Source organism: Pteronotus mesoamericanus, unplaced genomic scaffold (genome assembly GCF_021234165.1).
Source record: "Pteronotus mesoamericanus isolate MK-2021 breed Mesoamerican mustached bat unplaced genomic scaffold, CSHL_Meso_final contig_202, whole genome shotgun sequence".
NCBI lineage: Eukaryota > Metazoa > Chordata > Mammalia > Chiroptera > Mormoopidae > Pteronotus > Pteronotus mesoamericanus.
In genome coordinates, this window is record NW_026555086.1 from 3911504 (window position 1) to 3917547 (window position 6044).

A 6044-nucleotide genomic window follows, 5' to 3' on the forward strand; every position below is an offset into this window, starting at 1 on the left:
TTTCCACAGCTGGGTGCACACATGTAAGCCTTTTAAAACTCTCACTGGTTCTTCTACCATGGATCCAGCAATTCCGCTTCTAGGTATTTATCCAAAGGAAATGAAAACACTAACTCAGAAAGGTAGCGTGGTCCTTTGGGTAAGAGACTGACACCAAAGACAACAAAGGAGAAACTGCATAGTTTTGTTGTGTGCAGGTAAGTTCTGTGGAGGAAAACACCAAATAAACCAGGGAGAGAGGGAGCCATGGAGGCGTCTAGAGGAAGAGCATTCCAGGCAGAGAGAACAGCCAATGCAAAGGCCCCGTGGTGGCGGCAGGTCTGGCTCGTCCCAGGAACAGCAGGAGGCCGTGTGGCTGGCTCAGAGCAAGTGCTGGAGATGTGAGGAGGGGGTTCTGAGAGGGTGTAGGGCACAAATAGCACTGGATGATTTCAGCAGAGGAGTGACACATAATGACTTTTTTTTTTAGATTTTATTTATTTATTTTTAGAGGGGAAGGGAGGAAGAGAGGGAAAGAAACATCCATGTGTGGCTGCCTCTCATGCGCCCCCTACTGGGGACCTGGCCCGCAACCCAGGCCTGTGTCCTGACTGGGAATCGAACCAGCGACCCTTTGGTTTGCAGGCCAGTGCTCCATCCACTGAGCCACACCAGCCAGGGCCTTTTTTTTTTTTAAATTAAAAAAAGAATTTTTTTTTTTAAATTAAAAAAAAATTTTTTTTTTTTTTAAACAGACTCACACCGGCTGCTGTTGGTGGAAGCATGGCTGGCAGCGAGGACCTCTTGCTATAGCCCAGGTAAGAGACGCCAGTGATTGGGGCCCACATGGTCATTGTGGTCTAACCAGAAAGGGGCTGCATCCTGGGTGTGTTTTTAAGGTCAGGCCAGAACACTTGCTCCCAGGTTGGCTGTGCACATGAAGGAAAGGAAGGCGAGGTGGCTAAGTTTCCCAGTTGCTCTGTGCATTTTCCTAGGGACCCTCCTATTGTGGGGCGTTGGGGAGGCTGCCAGCTTGGCGCTGTTAGAGCGAGGCTGGCGGGGGGCGGGGGGGCATGCCTGCAGGTAGACCACTACGCCACCTGGAATGATTCTCCGGGGGTGGTTTCAGGCCTCTAAGGCAGCGCTTCCCAACCCCGACCTCCTGTGTACTACCTGTGCAGGTACTTCCCGGGAGGCAGTGTGGCGCAGTGCTTAGAGCCTGAACCTGCCAGGGGCCTGAGGGCGAACCTCGTCTCTGCGGTCACTGCTTGGGTAGGTTAATTAATTTTTCAGTGCCTCGATTTCTTCATCTACCAATTAGGGATAATGATAGTCTGTCCCCTGGAGGTGGAATTAACTGAGTTAGTAAGTGCAAAGCCCGGCCCATAGGAAGCACTGTGCAAATATCAGTTCTTTTTCTTTCAATGCACTTGACTTTAAAAAAATCTCCAAATACAAGTGTTTTCGAAGGAACATTTGTATTAATGCCTTGGATGGAAAACTAGTGTCACTTGCTTGGAACAATAAGAAATCATCACAGAAAGGTGTTTGAGCCCTGTTAGTACTAAACGGAGCCTCAACTCAAACAGCAGTCTCGAAAGAGAAACGAAAAAAAATACGACACGCCTGACATGTAACCCATCACACCCTCAAAACCCTGTTCTTGGACTGCACAGTATTAAGGCTTTAGAGGACCAGGGGTTTACTGACGCCCTCGAAGCGCGCATTCTGTTCTGTCACCACTTTTCCTGGCTTCTCATTTCCCAGGATGTCGCCGTGCGTGTGCCTACGTGTGTGAGGAGGGGATGGTGTTGGGAGGGGGACTCCCGGGTTCCTTTCAGTTGAAAGGTGACCCAGAAGCGGGGATACACATGCCCCGAGTCACGCAGCCGGGGTGGTCCAGCCCAGCAGGCAGCCGGGCCAGTCTCAGCGAAGACGGGGCGGGGCACGGGGACAGAAGGGGCGTGGCCTGCCGGGGAGGTGGGCGGGGCCGGGCGCGGGGGCCGGGCCCGGGCCCGGCGGGGGCGGGACTGAGCTCAGGAGCCTCGGCAACCTGGAGGGGTGGCCCCAACCGCAAGGAGGACTCGGGGTGCCAGTGGCCCAAACTGCGTGCTCCAGCGCCGCCCGGAGAGCGCGGGTGCCGAGGGTCCCGCCCCAGGACCCGGACACCTGGCTTCGGAGCCCTCCTGGCCACCGGGCTTAGGAAAGGCTGCTTCGGTTTCCCCGGGAGGACTCCGGGGTCTTCCTGGATGGTAAGACGGAAGCAGGGGTCTCGAGGTTGGGGAGCCCCCTAGCGGGCTGTGGCTTTGGAAGACGAGGAGGTTTGGAGACATTGGTACAACTTCTGGGCCCCGTGAGCCTTTTAGGTGCAGGGAGCCGCGGTGCCTTGGGGTGCCGGGGGCTGTGGAGGGGGGCGCCACGGGGAGGGAGAAGTCCTGAGGCTCCGGCTGGCTGGGGACGAGTAGGCCGGGCTTACTCAGAGGGGACCACTCTCTTCTCCCTGGGCCTCAGTGTCCCCGTCTTTCCCATGCATGCCTGTGAATGGATGGGTTCTGGTGTGGGAGTGCCTGGGTGATCTTTAACCCTTCCTGCGGCCTGGTAACCCTTTTGGGACCCCCCGGGTCTCCTCCTTGGTGGGTGCAGAGAACCCTGTTCATCCCCTCACTGCCCCCAGGCAGGGCCACACCAGCATCCGTCCAGTGTCACATCTCTGTGCCTTTGTCTTTCTCCTTTGCGCCTCATGTTGGGGAACCCCCACCCCACCCCACTTGCTTCCCAGGAAACTAAAAGGCCCCCCAAGCCCCCTGGGGGAGGGCTGCCCTCCGTTCAACCGCTGGCCCTCAGTCGGCTCTTGTTTCTCTCCCTCTTTCTGAGCCTTTGCGTTTTTCCCTGTTGCGGCTTTGGTCTCCCGATGGGCAGTCCCCTGGCCGCAGGGTCCTTGGTCTCTAGAGGGAAACCCCTTGGTGAAGAGAACCACAGCGACCCTGTCATTGCTTGTGCCCTCGCGTCCCAGCCACGCTGCCCCTGAGTTTGTGGGTCACTCAGGTGCCCTTCGCCAGCCTGCACACTGAGACCCGAGGCTGGCGGGGACCCTTCCAGCCCACACACCTTCCCCCCGACGCAGGACCCTCTGCAGCATAGGCTCAGTAATGGCAGACTCCTTGCTACTGAGACGCTGTTCAGAGGTTGGGCTTCCCAGGGCGCCCCTCCCGCGTTGGCCTGCGGGGACCTAGTGGCTGAGCTTTCATCACTGAAGCAAGTCAGCTGCTCAGGGTCCCCAAGACCCAGGCTGGCTGTGGTCTCGGGAGGAAGGAGGTATCCGGGCCTAGGCCTGGGTTTGGGGATCAGGGAGGGTCTGAGTGGGTTACCCCAACCCCTTGGTCCTGTCTCAGCAAGGACATGCCCCTTTCTCCGGATTGTGGGGGGTGGGGGCTCCTCTTCCCGAAGGAAAGACTATAATGACTCCAAGGTTGTAGGAACTGAAGCGGAGAAGAAAAGGCAACAGCGATAGACAGATGCATTAAGTCTGAAGAGGGGAAGTCCCAGCAGGGGATAAAAGGTCAAGGGGCAGGATTTTAGTTTTTATTAAATAGGTGATGAGCGGACATCTATTTTCTTTCTCTCTCAATTAAAAGGGGAACAGGAGAAACTCAAGTTAGACGTAATAAAGAACTTCCTGAGCTGCGTAGTGAGGACAGAAGCAAAGCCAGGTCCTCCTTCCTGGATGTTAAAGATGAAATAGGACGAGGCCTGCTTGGACACAGGGTGCTGGCCAGATCAGCCCTTGGGGATTCTTCCTGCTCTGAGGCTTCTGGAACAGGGCCTGGGCAGGGATGGGGCTTTCCAGCCGCTGGTAGGAGAACAGAGTGTCAAATGTTATGTTTTGCCCTGCCTCTCTCTCCTGGCATCCACAGAGCCCTGACTTTAGTAGTTGCATGTGTGTGGCCTGACCATGCATCCGCTGCCCGGGGCTTGCTGTGTTCAGGAAGGGCCCTGCTCACTTGTCCCCGGTAGGTGAGCACACCTGTGGGCATGTCTCAGGTCCCCCTGGAGGTCATGGCAGAGGCACAATGCTTTCTGTCACAACTGCCCAGAGTTACCTCGTTCTGGACAACCGGTTGGTTAACTCTGGCTTCTGGAGCATCCGTTTTGGGCTTCCCCTGGCAGATCTAGGCTTGCCAGTCCTGAGTCACTGGCTTTGCCTTTCCTGCTCAAGGCTTGCCAGAGATGACTCGGCCATGCCCGCTCGCTCAGCCTGATGAGCTTCGACGAGGGAGAGGGTGGCCCAGACTGTCCGGATCCGGAGGAGAGAGCAGCCGTCCACGCTGGGAGGGAGAAGCTGGCATCGTCCTGTGTCACGCTAACTTTTGACCGTCTTTCATTCCCGGCTGCCCACACGCCCTGCAGGTGTTGGCTCAGAGGGTGAGCACCGACCCCATCTCTGGGCTATGCTCTGAGGGGGGGTTCTTTTTCCCAGGGGTGCTGGGGGGGCTGGTATTTGTGCAGCTGAGAATCACTCCAGGGTCAAGCCCAGCGCTCTTCCCACCCTCTCCTGTTTTCTCCTCTCTCTTCCTCTCCTCTCTCCTCTCTCAGCTCTGCTTGGCCGTGGGCACAGGTAGATGGCCTGCTTGGCCACGGAGAATGGTTTAAGTCCTGGTTAATTACCCCCTGTATCGGGGATGCCCCCCTTCCTGAGCTGCCAGACTCACCGGCGACTTCGCTGTGGCGGTTTCCTCCTCCGGCCAGAGATTTCTCCTTTCCCTTACCTCGGCTGCGGGGTGAGGACTGCACAGGCCATTCCAGCCCCTCCCCTCCTGCGGTGGGTTTTTGATTCAGGAACGTTTCCATTGTGCTTCTCAAGGGCCCTACCCCTTTGGGATGCTACGCTGAATCAGTCCTAGGCCCGGAAGGGCGTGAGACCTGTAAACAACCAGCAGGAAAGCCACCAAGTCACCATACTCCTGGGAATGTCCCTGGTTTATAAAAAGAAGCTGGTGTCCCTCATTTTCTGTGCCCACACCCTTTTACTTTCATTTTCACCAGCCTTCGTCCCCAGGACATGTGACAGCTGCAGAAGGACCCTGCTCGGAGATTCTCTCTGCTGCTTGGGGACCCTCCCAGGGCCTGAATCTTTGAGAGGTGACCGCTCCTCGATTTCCAGAACCTGGAGGCTGAGGGCGGAGCCCAGTGTGAGCCGTGGACAGAGGAAACAGCATGTAAGGCTTGGTGGGCAGGGAGGTGAGGGTCTGGGGCAGGTGGGAAGGGGACGGTGATGACCGGAGTCAGTGTGCCCTTGAGTTTTGAAACTACTGAGCTTGCACCGATGATTTTTGCTTCGCTTGGGTCTTTGTAGCAATGTTGTGGGTCCGCCTCTTAGGGTGGCAGAGGGTCACCCACACAGGCACGGGCTCGGGCCCCTGCGGGGACTCAGGGAAAAGGGGATTCGAGGCTGCCTCTGGAATCGTGCTGCTTGCGTTCAGATCCCCCTCATCTGGCCGTGAACCCCTGGGCAGGCCACCTGGCCTCCCTGTGCCTTGGTTTTTTCATCTCTCCAACAGGGCTGGCCATGGCATCAACAGACCTGCTTCCGAGTGGGGGGGAGGGGTAAATGAATTCAGACCGGAAACTGCTTGGAGTGGTGCCTGCTCCCTCGTAGGTGCCTAGTGAACACGAGCCTCGGTCACAGCGAGCACGGCGGTGGCCTGAGTCCAGCCCGCGTGTGGGAGCCCTGGCACACTGCCTCAGGGAGGGTGCGTTCCCTGGTCCCTCGGCAGCCACGGCTCTCAGTGTTGGCCCAGGCTTCTTTTAAACTTCCCAAGCGGGGGATGAAGCCCAGATATGAGAGCCAGGGGCCTTGATTTACCTCCTGCCCCCTTCAAACTCTCTGCGGGGCCTCGAGCCAGTTTCTTGCCTCCTCTGGGCCTCAGCTTGCACATCTGTACAATGGGGGACTCAGCTCAGGGAATGGCTGAGGGCTGAGCCGCGGCCTGCTGGGACTTGGGTGGAGCTGACTGTCCCCCTCCCGCCCTCCCCGCTCCCCTCATGCCTCCCTGCTTCCAGAGATG